General features: G+C 43.6%; 1 long non-coding RNA gene across 2 annotated transcripts in view; it reads left to right on the plus strand.

The window, feature by feature from the left end:
- LOC131413839 (uncharacterized) overlaps window positions 1–24,582 on the plus strand; it is a 184,948-nt gene extending 160,366 nt beyond the window's left edge. The window contains exons 4-5 of one of the 2 annotated variants that reach the window (XR_009222035.1): window positions 84–168; window positions 23,454–24,582. This is a non-coding gene — a long non-coding RNA (uncharacterized LOC131413839). The remainder of the gene's footprint in view (window positions 1–83; window positions 169–23,453) is intronic. The other variant, XR_009222036.1, reaches the window with a different exon arrangement.
- Window positions 24,583–24,900: the final 318 nt, after the last annotated feature.

A 24,900-nucleotide genomic window follows, 5' to 3' on the forward strand; every position in this document is an offset into this window, starting at 1 on the left:
GCTTTCTAAAGAGCTGGAGACTTTTTTCCTGGAAGTTACTGTTCATTCACTTGTTCACTTATTTATCAAACACTTTTTGAAAGCCAGCTACTGGACAGAGTGCTGGGAATAGAATGCAGAACAAACACAGTCCTGCTCCAAGGATTTGGTGCCTGGTGGGGGAGACAGGTACATCTACATGTGCCTCCCATCTGAGGGTGGTAGTTGCTAGGATAGACGTTTGCACACGTGGAGGGAAAAATTTAACTCAGTCACGTGTGTGTGTATGTTTTCCAGGGAAGATTTCCATGAAGAAGTAATGAGTCTCAAAGGGCAAGATGGAGTTAAAAGGAAGATGGGAGGCTGGAGGTAGGGATGGAAGAAGAGTCAAAGCAAAGAGAATAAAGCTCATAGGCATGGGAGAACATGACCCCGTTATCTAAGTGAGCAAAGCCTCGAGCCTCAGAGATATCTTACATGTTTCTGGGGGTGAAGAAAGGAGCAGCAGGAGCCTGTAAGCTCTCACTGTTCCCACAAGGAATGGGGGCTGGTGAGGCTTCTCTTGACCTGCTCCAAGGAGAGTTGAGTCTACAATAGAGTTGCCAGATCTACTGAATAAAAACACAGGATGTTCAGTTAAATTTGAATTTCAGATGAACAACAAATACATTTTTTAGTATAAGTATGTCCTATACAATATTTGAGATATACGTTTACTAAAACATGACTCGTTGTTTGTCTGAAATTCAAATTTAACTGAGTACCCTATATTTCATCTGGCAACCTAGTCTACAGGTATCTCAGGACTAAAGAGTTTGAGGATGCCCTGAGGGTTTGGACGTCCCCGTGGTGGACCACTTGGCAAGATGGTGCTTAGAGGTTTTCTGGGTTCTCATTTCCAATCTTAAAGAAAATTTTGCAATTTTTACCATTATAGCACAAATTAAACCTTGATGTGTTACATGATTTGCATGGCTAATTCATTCATACATTCACTTTTAATTCAGTCAAGAAATATTTAATACGCTCCAGGCTCTGTGCCAGGAGGCTGATCCTTGAGGTGTTTTCACATCCTTTTGATGAATCTATCACACTTCGGCAGTTGCTATATTTTCCCTGCCTGACCCAAGGAAGACACTTGCTCACTCTCTCCTCATCCTCCCCCACCCTTATTGACCCATAATTATTTCCCACTGCCCTGCTCCTGCCTGCAATTCTGTTTTGAATGGCTTAGATGTGTTGATCTCAAGGCTTAGTGTGCATCAGATTCAACCAGAGGGTTTGTTAAACCATGGTTTCTGGGTTCTTTACCCAGAGTTTGATTTAGTAGGTCTGGGGCGGGGACCAAGAATTTGCTTTTCTAACATGTTCCTAGATGAGGCCAATGTGAGAACAACAGTCTTAGATGATGGGATTCCTGCGGGGACCTGGGAGAGGAATTACTCTCTCTGCCCCAGTGCCATCTCCTGCCTGTCAACCTCGTGGTTACCACTCTGGATTTCCTAGACCTGAGGGTAAAGCAAGCTAATCTGATATGAGGCAGGTCACAGGGGCTGTTTTGGGAGTAGGATTTCCTGGTTAACCAGTGGAAGTATTAGAAGGTAAGTCTTTCTGGGAAGGGAACTTTTTGAAAATCTTATAAACAAACATTAAAATTTTATGTGTAACAAAAGTTGGTTGTGGAAAATTTAGAAAAATCCTAAAAGAGACAGTTGAACTAAGAAGATAAAAAATTATTCATAATTCCACTGGTAGAGTTTCTCCAAATATTTTGTGTTGGTATGTGTAAATACATCTATACATTTCATTCATTTATTCATTCATGCACTCACTCGACCAACATTTATTTAGTGCCTTTTCTGTGCCAGTCACTGTTGTAAGCACTGGGGTTCTAGTAATCGCAGGAATCCCACCCCCAAATATTCCCACTCCCATGGAGCCTACATTCTATTGGGAGAAACAGACCATATGCAAGAATATAAGTAAAATAGATAATATTTTAAATAGTGATAAATACTAAGGATAAAAAAGTTAAATCAGGAAAGGGGGATATGAAATATGGAGTGGGGAGAGGGTTTGGGATGATGAGGGAAGCTGACACTGAGAAGGTGAGTTTTAAGTGGAGACCTGAAGGAAGTACGGCAGTAGTCATGAGGCTGTTGGCGACAGCACTCTAGGAAGGGGAAATGGCAAGTGCTAAGATCTTGAGGGGGGACTGTGCCTGAAGTGTTTGAGGAACAGCCAGGAGGGCAGTGTGGCTGGAGTGGAGAGCAGCAAGGGAACAGACTGAGGCATAAGGCACCAGATCACACAGCCCTCGTGGGTCACAGTAAGGGCTTTGGCTTTTCTCTGCATGAGATGGGGGCCATTGGAGCAGAGGAGTGATACCCTTCCATTTCTTTGACTGGACCACTCTGGCAGCTGTGTGGGAGACAGACTTTAGAGGAACAAAGGTTAAGTCAAGGAGACCAGTTAGGAAGCTGCCGCGATCTTCCAGGCAAGATGTAGTAGTGGCTTGAACCAGGATGGTGATGGTGGGACTAATGAGAAGTAGCCAGTTCTGGATTATATTTTGAAGATAGATCCAAAACGATTTGCTGATAGACTGGAGTGTGAGGGAAAGAGAGAAATCAAGACTGAGCAGCTGGAAGAGTGGAATTGACCAACTATGGACAAGGAAAGACTGCAGAGGGAGCTGGCTTTGGAGTGAATATCAGGAGCTCAGTGTGGGACAAATGCGGTCTGAGATGCCAGTTAGACATTACCTGGAAATGTTGGGCAGGCAATTGGATATGTGAGTCTGGAGTTCAGGGGAGAGATCTGGCTAGAGATACGAACTTGAGATTGTCACAAGTGGTATTTAAGGTCTGTTGGTGCCCAGCCTGGATCCCCTTGACTGGACAGGTACTTTCCTCCCACAGCTGCCATGAGTTTTGCTGCTTATGGCTCACATCTGTCTCCTCTTCTGGAGAACTGCCCTCTGCTGATGTGGCCACCTCACCTGGTAGATAAAAGGCGCCCCATCAGGGAATAGTCTGCAGTGAATGACTGACCAACTGTGACACAATTCATCTTCCAGAGCTTTCCATAGGATCAGGCTGGAGGTTGTCTTAAGCTGAGACCACAGATATCCTTCCTTCACCTGACCTCCCTCTCTCCTAACTCCCTATGGGTTCCCTCCAAGAGCACCTTCTAGACAAAACACACCCCCCAAATTTCTCTCCCAGGCTCTGCTGGGAAACCTGCTCTAATGAGAGAATTCCTTTTAGTTCCTGGAGCCTGTGGATGTTTGTGCTCCGTGCCTCTGTGAGCCATTCTTCTGGAAGTGTCTGGGCTTTTCAGGTTGTATATTATCTGATTGCGCGATGAGTCAGGATGGATTTGAGATGCCACCGGCCTCCCAAACCCCTGTCGTTAACAATGCAAGGCTTGTTGTGGGTACAGGCGAGAGGGCAGGCTGGTCCCGGGGGGAGGCGAGTCATTATTTCTGCCTCGGTACATTCTAATCATATTTCCCTCTGTCAAACCGAGCAGCACTTTCCATCTTACTGCAGAGTCTCTGCTTTCCTTCCGCTCGGATCAGAAACAAATCAGCGTGATCGAGCCTGGCGGTAGATCATTTAGAGATTTTCATCTCTATAGTAGCCAAGGGCTGGCAGCATCTTTTGTATTTGTGTGTGAACACACGTATGCATTTTGCTTTTAAATAGTAGATAGTACTGCCTCCCATTTTGAATTGCTGTATATTTTGCACTTTAATTTTCAAGAATTATTGAGGTCACAGAGAAGGACTGATCAGCATAGAACCAATTTCTAACTGTGAATTCTACCCAGCATAGTGATTCAGGTATCTGTCTAGTTTTTTATTCTTTTCTTTTAAATTGAAGCATTACATTCATACAATGAAGTGCCCATATATTAAGTATATAACCATAGATATTTTTACATAGGTGGGTGCCTATGTAGGCACTACCCAGATTAAGCTATAGAACATTTCCAACGCCCTGGATGGTTCTCTTGTGCCCCTTCCCGGTCAATCCTTGCCCCTACCCTAAGTAACCACTATTCTGATTTCTAGCACCAAAGATTAGATTTCCTGATCTTGAACTTCATATAAATGAAATCATACAGTCTGTAGTCCTTTGTATCTGGCTTCTTTGATCTATTATTTTGTCAGTAAAATTCATCCGTATAGTTGTATGTTGCAGTAGTTTGTTATTTTAAAATTTCTCTCTAGTATTCCATTGTATGAATGTACCACAATTTATTTATTTATTCTACTCTTATTGCTTCCAATTTTTGGCTACATTATATTAGCAAAACTATCTTAGTGTCTATAAACTGATTTAATACCCTCCTCCCCACAAGAAGACTGCACGATAGACAGGATGGGGATTTGTCCCCTTATCTTCGTTTTATAGATGAGGAACTTTTATAGGGAATTTTAGGGACTTATCCAAGGTCACACAGCCATGCAGGGACAGGCACAGGACTAGAACTTGGGTCTCTTGACTGATGGTCCAACGATCTTTCCCAGATCCCTGCTAGCATTGTTCCTGAAATTCTTGTCCGAGTCCACATTAGGGGACCTCTCCACTCTTTGGGGTGATTATAAAAACTGCCTTCCTGATTTCTGAGACCCTGTTGGGGCACCTCATTTAGCTGGAGCCCATTTCATGTTTGAACAAGTGCAGTTTTTGCAATAGCCCTTCAGCACGGAGAGATGTACTTGACACTTAGGTAGCAACAACAATTAAGTCTCTCAAAAGGAAGCAGCTGAAACTCCCACTTGACGATGCCTGGCAACTAAGCAGTTACAGCGAAAGCTTATGCCTGTCAGGCATGGGCAGAGAGCAAGAACATGCAGGGTGGATGTCACCTGTAAGGACACCTGGACTTAGATGTCATTGCAGTGGTACCTGCTCCGGGAGGTTTGGCAAAATCGACAGGATGCAGTCCTTACCCTCCTGCATGCTCTCAGGAGCAGGTGCCGGTGGGAGGGAAGCGTGTCAGTATTTGGGGAGAAGGATGAAAAGAAAGCCTCAGAACAGGTGGTGCCCTGAGCATCGCTTCTCGTGATTTCTGAGTGGAGTGTCCAGAGAAGGAGCCATTTTCTTTCTGTTACTCTGCCCCACGCCTCACAAATCATCGCAACGTCCATGCTGGATTCCTGCAGGATTTGAAAGGGCCTGATGATAATGGGCTGCTGGCTGTGGTTGCCTCCTCTGCTTTCCCTTCCTTTATTGGTCCTCCTTTCTTCCACCATCTCTATTGCTTTCCTGCTTAGTTTTCCCTTCTCTCATTATTCTTGATTTTTTAAGCAAGGAAGTGTCTCTAGGGTGGAGTAGTAAGGATTTACAGAGGGTTTCTGGCACAAACACAGCCTTTTGTCTTCACACTCCCCATGCGTGTTAGGTCTTTTCATTATATGTTGACAGATGTGCAAATGGAAGCACAGAGAAGTTAAGAAGGGTGGCTAACTCATTCTGGTTTTCCTAGGACCTTTCCGGTTTTAGCACTGAACGTCTTGCATCCTGGGAACCCCTTTAGTCCTGGGCAAACGGGGAGAGTTAGTCACCTGAAGGTTAAATGACTTGACTGAGGTTACAAGCCAGGAGGTTCTGGGGCTAGGATTTGAACTCAGGTCTCCTGGTTCCCAAAGTGGTGTTTCTGGCTCTATGATGTTGACTTTTCCTACGTATTAGTTTGAAATGATGTAGAAGGTGCTTTGAGGGATAGGTTTGGCAGCCTAAGACATGCACACCGGAGCTGACTGTGAGCTAGTGCAGGAGATGATGGAGAGCAGCCTTGGGGTTAGCTTAATTTGCAGACAGCCTCAGAAGTGTCCCCACCCTCAGACTACCTACATGGCCCAGCTGATTTAGGCTGAGAAGACGAAAAATGTCTGTTTATTTAGGTACTGCCTAGGAAAAGGGAGCAAGAGTACTTTTAATCACTTCTCTTCCTAATCTCCCAATCTTGACTCAGTTTGGGAGTTCCCAAGGTTTGAGAAAGTGGAGTAGCTAGTGATGGATGTGACATAGTGACCCCTTTTGGGCTATGGCCGGCAAGCTGCTAGATTCTTAATTTTTGGCCAGTTTTAGGGGGAAGTTATCTGGGTTCGAATGGGTCTCAAAGCCTTTTTTTTGCACAAGTTTTCTGTGCCCAGCCACAGCCCCACCCCTGACAGGGGCTCCATCCTCGTATAGTGCACCCCCGACCCTCTCGTTCACCAGAACAAAACCAGCATCCTCATCCTCCCTCTCCCCAAGGCTGATGCACCTCTACGGACAACTTCATTTGCTTTGACCCAACTTATTCATATTGCTTAATCAAGCAGGATTTGACCCATTACCTAAATTAAAACTTTCTCTGTTAGATTTCACTGGTTGGTGAAAAATCATGTGATTTATTTCCCATTTTAAGCCAAAGCATGTTTATTACCTGATCCTTGTACTTTAGTGTGATCCCCCGGGATGCACAACTATTCTCTGCAAAGAGGAATACCCTTCCCCACTTCCAAGGCTGACATCCACTTTTCTGCCAACTCAACCAAGATTAGGTCATTCAAGTAGAACTTAAGGGAACACTTTCCAGATACATTTAGGCACAGAGTGGAACAGAGGGTTGAGCCAAGCCTTTAAATTCATGGACAAGCCAATCAAGAGGTGTATCATCTTTGTTTTGAGGTTGCTGATTCATGGAAGTGGTAACGTCGTCCCGGGAGGATAAAGTTGCGTAGAAGGAAGGGGGAAGGCCGGGGAGGGATTAATGGCTTGTCATCTGTGTGCCAGGCATCTTACTTGTGTCATCTAATTTAATTCTCATGACAAACCTTATGAAGTACTAGATTTACACATGAGTGGGTCAGTCACTTGTCTCATGTCTCACACAGTTATTAAGTAGAAGAACCAATATCTTAACAAAGTCTGACTCGAAAGCCCACACTTTTCCTAGAATATTACAGGGAGGAGAATGAGGAGTTTAGAACAAATTTCTCAGGATTCTTGCTACCGAAGGACATTAGGAGATATATATACATATATACATATATATATATATATACACATATATATATATACACACATACACCTAAATATATCTCGCTATAGTTTTTCTATCTTTTAAAAGTGGGGAATACCCCTTGAAGCACTTAAAATTTTTTTTTGGTGTGGAAGATTGGCCCTGGGCTAACATCTGTTGCCAATCCTCCTCTTTTTGCTTGAGGAAGACTGTCGCTGAGCTAACATCTGTGCCAGTCTTCCTCTACTTTATATATGGGACGCCACTGTAGCATGGCTTGACAAGTGCATAGGTCTGTGCTCAGAATCCGAACCTGCGAACCCCGGGCCGCCAAAGTGGAATGTGCGAACTGAACCACTACACCACTGGGCCGGCCCATAAAATTTATTTTTAAAAACAAAATACTTAAAAAAAATTGGTAAATATCCGCTAAGTTATGAGCTGGTTTATATAAGCAATTTTAAGCAGAGAGTGGAAAAGATAGTCAAGAATGTTCCAAACCCCTGGCAAGTCAAATTTATACTTACAGGTAAAAAACAATATAGAATAATTGAATCAGCCAGATGTGAGTGTGAATCCTGACTGCTACTGACAAGCTGAGTGGCCTAAGATAGGTTCCTGAACCACTCTGGGGCTGTTTCCTCATCTGTAAAACAAGAATAATAACCCCCACTTTACAGAGTTGGCAATTGTTTAGTGCAGTAAGCTGTCAACAGAGGCTAATTCTTTCCTTTCTCAGAATTCCTTGCTTTTCAGAAGTTAAGTCTTCTAATGATGGTACAGTGCGAAGAGCCATTTGGTGGAAGACCAGTGGAGAGCAGAGGATGAACCAGCTGTACTCCCCATGGAATTTCCTTTAGGGGATTATTTCTGCACCCTTGACTCATCTGGCACCTAGTTCTCTCTTTGTTTCCCTTTTCCTGGCCATCTTTTTGGTCCGTTACACCACCTCCATAGAAGCTGTGGACAATAAATCAACATTGCTCTATTTCAGCCACCCTGAGGGAAGGTTCAGTGGACAGGAGATTCATATGTTTTCCTGAACATTTTGGACTGTGTAAGTTTCCCTTTTAGATTCTTGTCCTCATCTCCATCTCAAGCTGTGTGAACCTCCTTGACATCTGCTGACACCTTGTCCCCACAAACTGGGGGATGGAGCTGGCTCCACCGGATAGATCGTCGACTCTGATGTGGGGAGGATCTAGCACTCCAGCCGTGTACACATCTCCCCACACAGGGCTGGTGGAGTCTCTTAGGTGTTTCTGGAGATCTGGCCTGTGGCTTCCTGGCAGTCGCCCCTCAGGATAAATCCTGTGCCCACATCGGGTCCAGTGCAAGCTTAGACAGAGCAAGAACAGTTGGGTGGAGTTCTGTGGCATGTGCCACCTGCCTTCTCCAGGGGCTCCTCACTCTTGGTTCAGCACCCCAACCGTCTTGACTACTCACAGTTCCTGAGCGGTCACACCTCGCTCTGCCCGAAATCCCTTTTCCCCTTCTCTTGCCAGGCTCCAACTCATTCTTCACAGCTCATCCAGGCATTACCATCTCTAGGATGCCTTTGCTACCTCTTTCCTGGCCCCTGTCTAGGTAAGGCAGCTTGTTCCGAGGCTCCTTGGTGCCAGACCTCACCTTCTCTTGGTTTTCATCACACTGCATTGTGAGAGTCTGTTGATGCCTTCACGGAAGGGGTTGCAACTTGTCAGTCCGAGCCCTCCCTTTCTCTGAGTTTCTGAACATGACCCTTAGTTTTCTCTCCTGCCATGCTTGTCCCACTGAGATCCTCCTTATCTTTAGACTAGACTATTGTAGTACTCTCTTAACTACTCTCCAAACCAACCCTAGAGTGTCCTTCTAGAATGTAAATCTGACCCTGCCACTCCTCTTAGAAGGCTTTAACGGGCTCCCTCATGCCCACAGGAGGCTGCATTAGCCTGAGTCTGGTTGGGTTGCACCAGAAGCAGACCCTAAGACAAAGAACCAAATGCAAGTAGTTTATTTGGGAGGTGAAGGGAACATGAGAGGGGGTGGGTCCTGAGACGGGGAAGGGGAGGCAGTCATTACAGGCTGTGTTAGTGAGCAGATTACTCCTGTGGACGATCGGAGCTCAGTCCTGCAGGGTGTCTGAGAGGCTGTAGAACGTGCCTCAGAGATGTCAACAAAGGGATTATAAACCCTAGCTTTCTCCAAAACCTTCCATTGATCATTGGTGAAGTGTGCTCCCAGGGGTATTAATTATCTGACACTTTAGTCTGCCCTGCACAGGGGCCCAGCAAGCTCCAGTGGCCAGAGGAGACCTTAGGCAGTGAGGGCGGTGCCTGCAGGAAGAAGCTGTCTGTGGAACAGAGGGGCACTGACAGGATCCCCCACAGCCTGGCTCGTAAGGCCTTGTGTGACTCAACCATTTCCCAGCTCTCCAGCTCCTCTACCTGCCTCAGTCCTTGTGCTCGAGTAGCCCTGTGCTGCTTGTGGGTCCCTGCATACCCCAAGCTGGTTTTTTGCCTCCGTGCTGTTGCTCAGGATAAGACTTCTGCCTTGGATGCACTTCTCTCACTTCTCCATCTGTTTAACATCTACATATTCTTCAAGATTCAGCATCACCTCCTCCAGGAAGCCTTTCTTGATTAACTCTGTCCTCAACCTAATTTAGATGCCCTTTTTGTAGCATCTCTCACAGATCTGCTTCCCTCACCAGACTGTGGGATCTGTGGCACATGCACCCCATCTGATTCTTCTTTGAGACTCTAGTGATGAGTGAGCCTGTGGCCTGGGGTATAGCAGGCACTTACTAAACATGTGCATCTGTGGTTCATTGTTTAGTACATAGTTGAGACTCTATATTTGTGTCCTGAATTGAACTAATCTTTGCCCCAGCTCCTTCTTTTCACTGTCAGAGGCAGCAAGGGAATAAAAGGAGTCCTCCCCTACTCTAGGGGACAGAGGCACTTCACTCTTCTACCCAGAGAGATTAGAGCTAAGTAGTGACCGAGGGGAGACATAGAAGCCATAGGAGACAGGAAGCATCAGGGAAATGCGCACATGCGTGTGCACGTGCTCACACACACACATGCATGCATGCATGCACATGCAGAGAAATGTGGACAGACAGATCCATACACAGATGGAGAAAAGACAGAGGGAGCGCAACAGACCAACCGAGAGGGACTGCACCCGGAAGAAAGGGACAAAAGGACAGACAGGCAGAGGAGTGAATGGAGAGGAAGAAAAAGAAGAGATGATAGAAAAAGTGAAGACTAGAAGGTAGGAAGAGGGAAGAGCAAATAAGGTCAAATAATGTGCTAATTGGGAAAGTAGTGAATAAAACCCCCTGGAAAAATGCTCACCATCTCTCAGGACAACAGAGATGGGGATTGGAGCTGCAGCTATGAGCTATTTTGTCTCCTTCCCCATTGCTGGCCCATAGAGGCGTACATAGGGGTGTTGTTGGGTGAGGAGGGGGAGGGGGCTGCTGCTGGTCGTCCTGAGCCACGTGGTCAGGCACTCATTGGCTGCCATTGTCTGGTGGCACCTCTTTCGGTAGCAAGTGATGTGTGGTATTTGCTGGGCCCTCTCTAAGCCCTCTTTTAGAGGTTCAATCTGCTAGGAATGGAGCAGAGCAGTGCAGTGGCTTCCATGTGCGTGCCTTTGGTCTTGTGCTGTGGATTTGTAATGGCTCATGAAAGAATAATGACCCACATCAATTTTTAAAGCTGTCTAATGCTCCTCTCAGCCCAGCTGTCTGAAAGTTTGCAAAGCAGACAACATGGCTCCCCGGGAAAAGGCCACAAGGCATGACCGAGTGTCAGGTCTGCTGCTGCGACTGCTAGTGCCCTGGACTGTTCCTTGGTGGGTGTCACAGTGCTGGGGTGGGGACAGAAATGGTTCATCCCATCATTTGGGTTAGAGGGCAGGAGCTGAGAGAACAGCACTTTGCAGGAATTCCCTTCCTGAGTTCCTAGGTAGATGGTACTCAGGAGCCTGGGAAGAATTTTGAAAAAGGCAAGTTCTTTGATTAAATTCTTTACTACAGATAATTTTCTTTCCTTCATATGTTTGATAGTCTCTGTGCCAATTATTAAGCTATTGTCTCTCAGCTGCAAACCCAACATTCTGCACTCTGCTCAGTGATGCTGGCGGCTCTGCAGACCACATTTCTGCCTTGTACACTGGCTCCCTGTTAAGCTTTGCCAGTAGGGGGCACAAGAGGGAGAAGGGATTTGCTCCTTCCTGCTTCCTTGCTGATCTCGTGAGCAGTACCTCAGCAAGGCTTCCTGACCCCAGTGGAGGCAGCTCATTCCCCTAGCCGCAGCTGAACGCAGTCGGTGGTTTTTCCAGTACTCACAGAGCCAGCCTCCTTGTGCCTCCTTGGAGACACCAGAGCCAGCCAGGCGGCGCCCCCTCCTCAGAGGTCTGGGTCTCATCTCTGAGGGGCTCCTCCTCCAAACCTTTAAGTTTTAACAATTCCAATATCTTCCCAGTGTTCTCCCAACCCTAAGGGTTGCATAGGGTGACCACCTCATCCTGGTTTTCCTACTGAAAGTCCCATATCCCAGCAACCCGCTCAGTCCCAGGCTAATCAGGAAGGATGGTCACCTTAGGGTGGTAGCTGCTTCCTGCACTTGCTACCTCAGTTACCTCGTTAACAATTTTATATCAAGATAACAATTGTTTATAATAAAATTTCTCTGTTAATAGAGAAATACTGGTGTGATTTCTGTCTCCCGACTGGAACTCGACGCAGCCTCATGTGGAAGTTGTAGGAAGTGATGTTAAATCAGAGAGCATCCATTACTTGTGGGGAAAATCCACAGTGTTCCGTTAAGGAGTATTAGCTTGTTTTATTGGTGCTATTTTGATCACTCTGGCTATAGCAGCAGCTGCTGCTCCGGGTGATGACAATACCTCACATAAGTATGGCATCTCACAGCTCACAAAGCACGGCCGGCCACCTTTTCTCGCTTGCTTTTCACAACAGCTCTGTGGGGTAAGTACTATTATCTCCACTGAATTCAGAGAGGGAGAGTGACTTGCCCACAGTCATAGTTAGTCACAGATTACTGAGTTTCAAACTAATTTAAAAAAAAAAATCCAGTTCTTCTTTTTACCTTGCAGCCTTTCTTGAATTGAATTCAATTGCAGGCAAGCAGTAGTTACCTTCCATTTTCTTTGTTGCTTCCCACCCTACCTCTCCCGCTCTCTGCCCCAAACTTTCGAACTTTATCTAGCTCTACCCTGGATGAAATGGACCACGGGGATGCATGGACTAGGGAAACAGGCTCTCTGGATCCTATGCGTTCTGCTGGACATCTCAACGCTGGTGTGTCTCACATCTCCAGTGGGTTAGCATTTAAACTAAAAGCTTTCTAGAGCCTTGGACTTAGACTTGGTTCACTTAAAAAGCATTTCCCAGAACACTCAAGTTTATTAATACCATAAAACAATCTATGTTAGATAGCTGGATCATTTCATATTCAGAAGACATCCCCAGTCTGAATTGCTTTATTTGGATAGTGACTGAAATATTCCTGTAAATGATGTTGCTAAGTGGCATTGGAGAGGTTTGCCTGGAAGATGGAGATTGTGGGGCTATTAGAAGTCACCTGCAGGCATCAGCCTTAGTACCATCTAGTGCCACCTGTGTGGTGCCACGGAGAACAGAAACATGCTTGATGTAGTCCCTGCTTTCAGACTGCTTGCAGTTTATTCATGAAACCAGAGGCTTTGCTTAAAGATTCTGAAGCAACAATGTGATGCTGCAGCCTTGTTGTAGTGGAAGGAGCACTGTCTTTGGAGTTAGAAGACTGGTAGAAGTGAGAAACTTGAGCAAATATCAACCTATCTGATCCTCAGTTTTCTTAACTCTAAAATGGAGATAATAATACCTAATGTCATAGGTTAGTGTGTGGTTTTAAAAATATTAGGATCCACAGATGGCCAAATCTTACTGTTTCTATCACCTCTCATGTCCATTGGGTTTTCAAGGGAGTTATATCCACAATAACAGAATGGGATTCAAAGTAGTACTTTATTGTTATCTAGGCAAGTATTCCAAACACGTAATGTTGCATTAATTATCTATTGCATAGTGGCATAATAATATAGCACATAGTTATTATCTCTCAGTTTCTGTGGGTCAGAAATGTGTGCACGGTTTAGCTGGGTCCTCTGTTTAATATTTTTTCATGAGGCTACAACCAAAGGGCTGACCAAGGCAGGGTTCCAATCTGAAGGCTTGACTAGGGAAAGGGTCTGCTTGGGCTCCCTTACGTGGTTGATGGCAGGATTCAGTTTCTTGTAGGCTATTAGACTGAGAGTCCCAGTTCCTTGCTGGCTGTTGGCCAGTTTACCCTCAGTTCCTTGCCACATGGACCTCTCCAATGTGGCAGCTTGCTTCATCAAAGCCAGCAAAGGGGACAGTCTGTTAGCAACATGGAAGTAACAATCTTATGTAGCCTAGTCATGGAAGAAGCATCTCATGACCTTTGCCATATACTATTGGTTATAGGCAAGTCATTAGGGCAGCCTGGCCTCAGTGGAAGGGGATTACACAAGAGTGTAAATACTAAGAGGTGGTGGTCATTGGGGGCCATCTTAGAAGCTGCTTACCGCAATAGAGCTCTTTGATAAAAGCTGGATAGAGCATGTGGCTGGGACTTGAGTCTGTAGGGGGATTCCCATATATCTCTCCCTCACTCCACCCTATAAAATCTAAATCTTGGGATTCATTCACTGAGGTGTACCTGTAGAGGGGGATGCAGGCCTCCAAGTGGTCCACTTATCCATCTTAGGCATATTTGGTAGAAAAGAAAAAGGTGGATATGGCATGTCTGCCTTAGGGGCCAGGCCTAAGGCAAGAGGCAGGAGGAAAGAGTGGAGCGTGGGAACCCACATCTGTGACATAGTAGTGAGCGAAATAAATGTTGTGGGCTCTGACCAATTAGATTAGTAACTCCCTCACCATTGCAGAGTTGCCAGCAGTGGGATGAACAGAGGTTGCCTTGTAGGAATCAGAGCTGAGCCTGTTGCCTGGTGGCTGTGAATGCTAACTGGGAGAGTTTATATGACAAGACTAGGTTTGTTAAACATAATTTTAATATTTAACTTTTAAATGAGCTTTGCACATAAAATAGGCTACAGGATGAGTGATTACTGTGGTCAGAGGGGCCAGGAAAGATCTCATGGAGAAAATTAAATATAAGATACTGATAAAGGAGGAGGATTGGCAATAGATGTTAGCTCAGGGCTGGTCTTCCTCAGCAAAAAGAGGAGGATTGGCATGGATGTTAGCTCAGGGCTGATCTTCCTCACAGGAAAAAAAAAAAAGGTACTGATAAACAGAAAGAGACAAGGTGAGGGAAAAGGTGCAGAGGTAGGATGCATTCATTTATTCATTCAACAAACATGAATTGAGAGCTGAGGCTATGCCAACTCTTAAACTGAAGATATGGAGCTAAAAATAACAGTGTGGACAAATGGAGACAGATGGGTGAACAAATAATTATGCAGTGATCTCAGAAATAATTAAAGGAGGGACAGAGTTCAGAAGTAGCCTAGAGGAGTGAAGGAGTTAATACCACTGGACAGAGGAGGGAGGGAGGAAAGGGATAAAAAAACAAGATGGAGAAAACCATACAAGTGGGATCTGAGATGCGTCTTGAAGGTGAACAAAGCAGGTTATGGAGGCAGTAGATGAGGTCTCTGGTTGGAGGGGAAAGTTTTGTGCAAAGAAAAAGCAGGGGCTATACATGCTTTGCCCAATAACAATGATGATGAGGGATCTTGTTGCATCTTCCTTTCCTTTAGCTGTTATATCAGTTAGCTATTGCTGTGTAACAAACTACTCCCAAATTAAGCAGCTTACAACATCAACCATTTATTTTCTTTTTCTTTCTCTCTCTTTCTTTCTCTCTCTCTTTCTCTCTCTCCCTTCCTTCCTTCGTTCCTTCCTTCCTTTTTCAGCTTTATTGAGGTATAATTGATACATAAAAAACTGCACATATTTAATGTATACAATTTGATGAATTTAGACATATCATACACCTGTGACACCATCGTTACCAAAATCAAGGTAATAAATATATCCAAAAGTTTAATTTTCTTCTATCCCTTTGCTTTTTTTGTTGTTGTTGTAAGAACGCTTAACATGAGATTTACCCTTTTAACAATTTTTTTTTTTTTTGGTGAGGAAGATCAGCCCTGAGCTAACATCCATTGCCAATCCTCCTCTTTATGCTGAGGGAGATTGGCCCTGGGCTAACATCTGTGCCCATCCTCCTCTACTTTATATGGGACCCTGCCACAGCATGGCTTAATAAGTGGTGCATTTGTCCATGCCCTGGATCTGAACCTGTGAACCCCGAAGTGGAGGTTCATGAAAGTGCATGAACTTAACTGCTGTGCCACCAGACCAGCCCCTACCCTCTTAACAATTTTTAAGTGCACAACACCATATTGTTAACTGTAGGCACTATGTTGTACACAGATGTCTAGAACTTATTCATCTTGTATAACTAACTTTATGCCTGTTGAACAACAACTCCCCATTTCCCCCTTCCCCCATCCTCTGGCAACCACCATTCTATTTAACCTTTTATTTTCTTATAACTTTGTGAGTTTGCTGAGCTCAGCTGAGAGGTTCTTATGCTCTACATGGTGTTGGCTGGGGTCACTCATCTGTCTACATTCAGCTGGGAGCTCGGTTGGGCTAGAATGTCCAAGATGGCTTCACTGACTTGTCTGGTGCCTCAGCTCAGGTGTCTAGAATGGCTGGTAGCTGGCTAGGCCTCAATCTCCAGATGGTCCCTCATCACATTTCTACATAGCTGCTGGATCCTAAAAGAGTGAAAATGGAAATTGAATGTCTCTTAAGACTTACGTGTATATGTCTCTTAGACTGCAGAATTTGTACAACATCATTTTTGTCATATTCTATTGGTTGGAACAAGTTACTGTGCAGATTCAATGTTGGGGGAAATAGATTCCACCTCTTGATAGGAGGAATGGCATGTGTATACTGGGATGGGCAGACTGCCGGCTGCGATCATTGCAGACAATCTACCATGGCGGCACACTTATCCTTATGCTTGATGTAAAAAGCAAGATTCAGTTTAACTATGCAGCAGTTGAGGTCATTCAAGCAAATGGAAGAGGTCTACTAGAGGGTTTGAAGGCTTTGCCAGCTCTCAGAGGCCTATATTCCCACTGAAATCATGACATTTTTGCCAGAGAATCTGCCAGTCCTGGCTCAAGGAAGACAAGTAAAAGCTACTTGCTGGGTTCTAGACAGAACATTTTATTTATCTTTGAGAAGTAAGCCAGAAATGGAATGCCATCAGGATGTGAAAACATTTCCTTAAATTTAATGCGGTTAAATCGAAAGGCAGGTAACGAATTTTGCTCCATCAGTAAATCTTCAGTCTCCTTGATGAACAGATGCAACAAAAACTGAAAACAAAAGGCACAAAATTACCATGGTGATGGCTAATTGTGGTGAATCTGCATATATTAGTTCACAGTGACACAAATAACACTCTGGTAGGCTAAAGTGCTAAGATACAGAAAGTATTGTTCTGTTTAAAATGTTGTGAAAATCACAGTCTACTCTGATTAAAATAGCATTACAAATATTAGCAAATTAAATATTGTTTAATGGTGAGAAGGAAAAGAAAATCATTTTCCCCAATGCTATTTGAGAATCTGGTTTAGTATTACGGTGCAAGGGTCTGCAATATGGTAGGTCTGCTCTGAACTCCAGAGAAGTTTGAAATAGAGCAGATCTTTGGGGTCCTCATATCTCCCTCTCAACAGGCTTTTTTACATGGGCATCCTCTTTCCCGGATGCCCAGACATCTCCTCAGTAACTGACATTGTAGGAGGAACTGCAGTGAAGACAAAGAGACAGATCCTGTTTTTAAGGAGAAATATGAGGCTGAACTTTACCGTTATAATCAGGAGGCCTCACACCTGGCAACTTTGGGCAAACAACAATTTCCCCCTGTGAGACTTAATTTCCTCATATATAAAATGGGGAGAATGTGTACCTTGAATAAGGTAATGGGTATAAAGCATCCAGAACATAACAGTTGTTTAATGTGAATAATACTAGAAAAGGCCAGTGAGTCAGGGAGACACCCAAGTGATCTGCTAAACTATGCTCTGGACTCTAAGTTCTGGAGAAATTCAGCAAAGGAGATTGGGCTTCCTGAATAAGGGGAGGCTTGAGCTGGGCATAGCAGTGGGGCAGGCAGAAGGTGCTGAGAGGCTGCTCTTGGAAGGCATCTCATGAGGGAAGGAGGGGAGGCAGAAATAGGCACATTGGTGCATAATGGGGAGATTTAAATGATTTGCATGAAAGAAATGTTGACTAGTGTTGGGGTCACATCATGGAGAGCCATGAAACCCAGGCACAGGTGTGTACTTAGCAAGGAGGCTTCAGTTCTGACACTCTTAGGAGACTGCATCTATTCCCAATTATTTTAAGTTTGTGTGATGTACCTTCTCCCACCCCTGAATCCATTTCAGTATCCTTTTTTCTGTCTTTTTCCAAATCACACTCTCATCTTCACTTTATAATGTACTGTTTACTTCCAAGTGCAATTAAAGGACTGGGCCAAAAAGCAAATAGAGCACATCTTGCCAACTTTACCTGCAAAATGCATTACATTTGCTTAACTGTGACTCAGATTTGGAACGACCTGAAAAAGAAAGGGCAATAATGTTTGAGTGGTGACAGCACCATCCATTATCTTGCTGGGAGCCAAGAAAGGGAGCCAGTGGAACTGTTGGAGCAAGGATGAACCAGGAAGCAAACAGTAACTCAAGATTAATAATAATTCCTCATGCCCGTGTTGTGATTTACAGGTGTTTAGAACGCTCTCACAGCCAGTAACTTATGTAATTTTTAGGACAAGCCTATGAGGTCGTTAAAGAAAATGTTGTTGTCCTTATTTTACACGTGAGGGAGCTGAAATGGAAAGAAATAGAGGGCTTTCCCAAAGTTACACAGCAAGTAAATTGGTGAAGGCAAATGGAGACTCAAGATGTTTGTTAACGTTCACCTATCAAACATCTGTTCTGTCTTTACTGCTCTTGACTTTCCTGCTCCCTCACCCCTGTCCTAGTGGTAGACTGGAAGATGCTAGATTAGGGAGTAAGTAATTGGGAAACCAGTTAGAAGGCTATTTTCGTCACTCAGACAGGAGGTGAGGAGGGACTGCATGATTCTCGACCTTTGTTCTTTCTCATGACCCCTCTGGGCATTGTTTCAGTCTCCCATGTGGCTCTCTTTCTTTTTTCCACTCCTTAAGCATTGACATCTCCCAGTGTTTGGCTATTGTCGCTATTCTCTTCTCACTCTTCATGCTGGCAAGTGTGCCATTTTCCACTGTGGCTTGTATCGTCAATTCTGAATTCACATCTCCAGCCCAGACCTATCTCCCAAGATCAAGATTAATCCCATCCTTTCTCTTTGTCTCAGGAATCATACACTATCCTTTATTCCTTCCCTCTCCTGAATCGTAAGTTCTCCCTCTCCAGTGAATCCTTCTCACTAATTTTTAAAATGCTCAAATTTCTCCCGCTTAAAAATTAAAAAACATCTTCCTCAGATTTTCTTTGAATCCACTTCCCTCTTCAACTATAGCCCTATTTCTTCTCTCTCCTTCACATACACAATTTTCTAGAGCATTTTGTATGCTTGCTGTCTCCATTTTTCAACTCCCATCCACACTTCTGAGCCCAGTCCAATCTTGCCCCTACCCCCATCACCCCACCATAATAGCTTTTGCTAGGATCCCCGATGACCTCCATATCACTAAATCTGTGACATTTTCTGTGCTCTCTTTATGGGTCTCCTCAGCAGAAATCAACAGGGTAAACCACTCCGTTATTCTTGGAACACTCTTATCTTGGCTTCTGTGATACAACACTCTCCTGGTTTTCCTTTTATCTTTTTGGAGGCTCTTTCTCTTTTTTTTCTTTGCTCATCCTCCAATGAAAAGTGATTAAATGGTTCCACTCCATGCCTTCTCTCCTCACTCTATACATAATAAACTATATTCAAATCTTCAGTGCCAACCTATACAGAGGCAATTTTCACATTTACAAATCTAGCCTACATGTTTCTTCTGATCCTTATGTCTGCACAGTCTACTTATTAACAAACTTCTCTCCTTGGTTGGCTTCAAGGGCCCTCAAACATAACAAGTCCAAAAGTGAACCCATAATTTTTCTTTTCAGATATGGTACTCCTCTATTGTCCCCTATCCCAGTGAATGGACTCTCAATAAATTTAAGTCAGAACCTCTTCATGTCTTCCTTGGCTACTCTGTCTTGTGTACCATGTCCCATCCCAGCCATCACCATTACTTTCCAAGTAGCTCTTGAATCCACCCACTTTGCCCTATTCACTGCAACCACCAAGTCATAGTTGTGTCTTGCTTGATTATGGAAAAATCTCCTAATTGGTTTCTTCTGGTTCACTTTTGTCCCCCTCAGTTCATTTTTACGCTAAACTGAAGTGACCTTTTATCATCTCAGTCTTTGCTAAAAGCCCTTCAATATTTCAAAGTACTCTTTGAATAAGTCAAAGTCCTGCACATGGCTCCACTCCATCATTCACCTCTTAGGTACCTCTACAGGCTCATCTTGCTCTGTTCTCTTTATTCTTTCTACTCTAGCTCCTTTCTCCCACAAGATTTCTGCCCAATTTCCCCATTTACGTAGAATTCTCGCCCACTGCTCACTTATTTAACTCTTCCTTGTTTTTTCACACCCAGCTCAGAGGTGGCTTTCACAGAGGCGCTTCCTTGACCTACCATATGTGGTCCCCCATTCACATGCCTTCATAGTTCCAGCTTTGTTCCCTATGTAGCCCTTTTCACAGTTTGCAATTCTGTATTTATGTGATTGTTTCATTAACAATGGCCCTCCACATGTGACTGTATGCTTCATGAGAGTAAGATCTGGTGACTCTTTTCACTTGCTTTGGATCCCAGGACCCGGCGGAATGCCTAATGCATAGTAGGCACTCAGCAAATGTTTGTTGATATGAAATACAGTCATGTGCTGCATAATGATGTGTTGGTCAACGACAGACCACATATATGGTCCCATAAGATTAATACCATGTTATGGGATGTGTAGTAGGTGACACCATCTGGGTTTACGTAAGTACACTCTATGATCTTTGCACAATGAAATCTCTAACCACACATTTCTCAGAATGTATCCCTGTCGTTAAGTGACCCATGACTGTATATACAATTAGATTTTGGTCATCTTCACATGAATGAATATCTTGAAGGCTTGCCTCAAACTGAACTCATCCTTTTTTCCTTAACCTGTACCCTTCTCTCCTTACCCTGGAATTCCTCATTCAAGTGAATGGCCTAGCCACCCACCCAGTCACTCCACTAGAAATCTACATATTATCCTTGATTCTTCCTTTTCCCACCACGTTTATTCACTAAAGTCCTATAGATTCTGTCTCCTTAATATTGCTTGTATGTGTGCCCTTCTCTTTAACCCCACCTTACCTGTCTTAGAAAAGAGATACTGTTGCTTGAAATATTGCAACAGCTTCTAATTTGTGTTCCTGACTCCAACATTGTCTTCCAATTCCCTTTTCCTTTCACCGTTGGAGTCATCTTTCTGAAATACTAATATGTGCATTGTTTCCTTCTCAAAGTTTCAATAGCTCCTATTTGGATGAAAGATAAAATGTATACTCATTAGCATTCCTTTTATGCTGATTGTTGCTAACAAGTCCAGAGTCTCCTCTTCCTCTTTTCCCCTCCTCTCTTCCCTCTCTTTGCTCCTGACACATTGATGCCCTTTCTATAGTCCTCAAATGTTGCCAGGCTTGCTTGTACCAATGTGTTTTTGTTTATGCTCTTCATTTTTCCTGGGACAATCTCCTTGCCCCCCTATCCTTCTAGCTCAGCAACCTGACATCACCTCCTTCTTCTGGGAAGGCTTTGTTGCCCCTCCTTAGGCAAAATGCACACTGCTTCGTTTAGGTTCCCAAAACACTTTTTTATGCACCTGTTCTAAAGCAAGTACCTATTTCTGAGCTTAGATTCTTAGTAGAAGGGTATCTGCAATGCTTAGCACAGTCGTGCCTGGCACTCAACAAATGATTTTTAAATATATGGATGTGTTTTCATCAAATGAGGTAATAGGTTGTCAGCCACAGGAATCCACCCACTTAGGCTAATTTATGTAAACAAGATTTATGGTAAAGCTCCTGGGAAATCTCATGAAACCCCATTGTAGGCAGTACAGCTAGACTTGACAGAGTATTAGGAAGTTGTCACGCAGCTGCTCTCTTTATTTCCCTTTCTCTGCAGCTTCATTCTTGTCTGCTCCCATCTGCACATCTTCTCCATTCTCCTCTTGCATACCAGCTTTCTCTGGAAGGCTCTCAGTCTCTGAAGCTCCATAGCTTTGGCTTGCACCCAGCTTTGGGTCACGTGTCTGCCCTTGACTCATGCTGCAGTGCCAATATCTGACTTTCAACAGTCCCTGCATCTCAGTTCAAATTATCTAGGAAATTTATTGGTTCTTGGCCAGCCAATGGGGTGGCTAGCTTTGAACTGGTTCTTTTCACTGTTGCTAGGGGGAGAAGTCACTTGGCCTAAAGCTATTGGTTGGAGTGATGTCTCTGAGAAGGGATGTGGGAGGGACAGGAAAATTGACTGACTACTAAAGATGGAACAAAATCCTAGTTTTGTAATTTGCTTGTCAGGACTACTGCAGCTGGGAGTGATGTGAATAGCTGAAGCCATGGATAGTCACTTTTCTAAGCCTTCAGTGCCCCAGGCAGTCTGATGTTCACCTTGGCCCTATACCAACTCCAGCTCCCTTATCACATCTCCAGCTTTAGTGTCTTTAACCCAGCAAAACAGCCTCACACATAAGACACCAAGTAGAAACCAACTGTTATCTCAGCAAGGGTATTGCTCAGCTTTCAGACATTTATTTAAACCAAGTTTACTTGTTCTGGGCAAGTAGTGTGCTTTGTCTTGAATTGGCGTTTCTGGAGGGACTTGCTCTAACTACAGGTACAAGAGAGACTGGGCTTTAGATGCTGGCTGGGCCTTCCATTCTCCAACTCTTTCCCAAGGGATAACTTTCATGGACTTGCAAGTATCAAGAAGTGGCGTGGAGTAGAAGACCACAATTGTGCAGTCTGCTTCATTTTTATCTGCAATCTTTGCATGCTTCTGTTTTTCCTTCTCTGATTAAGCAAAGTAATTTCTGAGGGAACACATTTCTAGAGCTGAGTTTTCTAGCCCCATTTTGGGCTTATGATGCAAACAAGTCCCGGGATGCTTCATTTATTGCCTCCAACCAGTAAACTAAAGTGTCTTTTAACTCAGGAGTAGTCTTTTAGCACCCTGAGTCTCTGGGCCATCAGATAAGGAAAAAAATGGATTGTGTTTCAGGTCCAGATGTGGTGAGATTGATGTTGCCAGTCCCATTTGGACAGCTGGATGTAGGGCTTTAATTCCAGGTTAAGGAATGGCATTTTTGGTATTATTTAGGCATCTAGGGGCAGGAGAATCAGGCTCAAAATAAGACTTTTCAGGGAAAATTATTAAACTTCCCAGGCTCTCAGTTTCTTTCTTTATGAACTGTGGACCATAAGGAATAGAATGTAGGGGGTGGCGGTGCGGCTTGTTAGAGTCTTGGGCGTGGTAGTTGTCATAAATAATTAGTTGGAGATGGTAAAGTCTGCTGTTCTTCCTCTGACAGTCCCTGATAATAAATCTTGTGCAAGCTGTGTAATTTCTAGAACACCAGAGGACCAGTGTACAAACTGAAGAAGTTTGAAATTTGGTAGTCTCCAAACTACAAGCCGAACTAAGCCTGTTTGGGTGCTACACCTGTACTGACGATCCTCTGTGGTCAAATAGGTAGACTAAACTCTGCCTAAAAGGAAGTTAAACAGGTTTTATTTGTAATTAAAAAAAATGTACTGCAAACTGCTGAGAATTTTTAATATGAGAATATATGTTAAATCTGGAGGTGCATGTAGTATGTAGCACTTACCAAGCTTGTTTTATGATACAACCCCTTTTCCCTCTTTCTCTTTAGTAGAACATCTTAAAAGGCTGTCATTATATGAAACACAGATATAACCATGTGACAATTGAGTTCAACAAATACGGTTCAACACTGTTCATGTACATAGCACTGTGTTAAATATTGCAGGAGACGAGACAGCATTTGTGTACTACCCAGGACTGCTTCGGCTGTAAGAAATAAAGACCCAATTGTAGCTAAGAAAAAATGGAATCTATTGACTTATGTAACTCGGAAGACCAAGGAGTGGGCTGGCTTTACGTGTAGCATGATCAAGTTGTTCAAATAACATTGTTGGATTTTTCTATTTCTTGTCTGTTCTTGGTATTATTATGAGACAGGCTCTATTTGTGTGTCCACTGTCTTAGGTTGGGTTCCCAGGAAATAGATTCTTGAATGGAGAGTTGCATGGAGATTTATTCTGGAGAGCTCTTGGAATTACGCCTGTGAGGAAGTGAGAAAGCCATGATTGGGCAGAGGAAGAAGCTGATCACTGAAGTGGTTGAAGCTGAAGCCTCAGCTAATCCTACTGGAAGCTCTGGAACCATTCAGAGTTGTCCTCAAGTCGAAGCAAAGAGTCTGTGCCCTTGTGTCCATCTATCAGCAGGTCATTGGCTATGGGTCACTCTCTTTGGGAGGGAGCATAACTTTGATAAAGTGTTACCTTGTGGCAGAGAGCAATTCCTGGTGAGAGGCAGAGCTCTGAGCCATCAGCAGCCATCACTCTGGCAGTTGGGGAAATGAGTGTGTCCACCTTGAAAAGAGTAGCTGGACAGAGCACCAAGGGTCCAGGAAAGTCAACCAACATGGCCCTGCCAGCTCAGGCCTGAGCCTTCTTATTCACTATTTCAGAAGGAGAGAATTTCTTTTCAGGTGATGTTTGTGAGAAGAGAATTTCAGTATCTAGCCTGGGTTCCTACTGCCCCTGTGATGGAGGAGATGGAGGTCATGTGGTTGAGAGATCCACCATATATGGGAGGGACAGTCCCCCAAAGGAATACATGCTGCACAGACAAAAAAGGGGACCAATGTCAACTATAGCTTTCAAAATCTTCTTACCCCAGAGGATGAGAAAGCACGTCCACAAGTGATGAGTAATAGCATAAAACATTTTTTATCACAAACTCTTCTAAAAAGTGTGACCTGAGGCGGCTTCGTCTTCTTGTTTTGTAGGTTAAGACAGAGAAGGGAAACGTTTTTTAAGTTTATCTTTGCACTTACTCCTAAATCTATATTCTACATTTTAATTTTGAAAATAACTCTGCATATACCATAGTGTGGGATGGTCTGTTTTGATTAAGAATGTTTTTAGAAAAGGCAAGATAAAAAAATAATATAAGTTGGAATAATTTCCAACCTAATGTATATAGAAGTACTCTTCAGTGAACATTGTTCTCTAACTCCATTCATTATTCATCTAAAGATTTAGACTGCTTCATTAATAGTAATATACTTGCTCACATTTGTTGTGTACTTATTATTTGCCAGACACTCAAATAAGCAGTTGATATTCATCATTTAATCAATCTTTACGACAATCCTGACATAAGTACCATCAGTGTCCCCATTTTACAGATAAGAGAATTGAGGTTAAATGAGGTAAAGTAATTTTTCCAATGCCTTATAAATAATAAATAGAATTTGACTCTAAAACCTGTTACTTAACCCCCTGCTATGTTGCCTTATTATTAATGTTGACAGTTTTTGATTAGATCTTTTCCAAACAAAATCTTACTCTAGTTGAAAACTTAATTCCTTTATTCTTGTATGGTGAATTAAAGAATTTGAAATGGGAAGAGATAACAAAATTGTACC

Source organism: Diceros bicornis, chromosome 2 (genome assembly GCF_020826845.1).
Source record: "Diceros bicornis minor isolate mBicDic1 chromosome 2, mDicBic1.mat.cur, whole genome shotgun sequence".
NCBI lineage: Eukaryota > Metazoa > Chordata > Mammalia > Perissodactyla > Rhinocerotidae > Diceros > Diceros bicornis.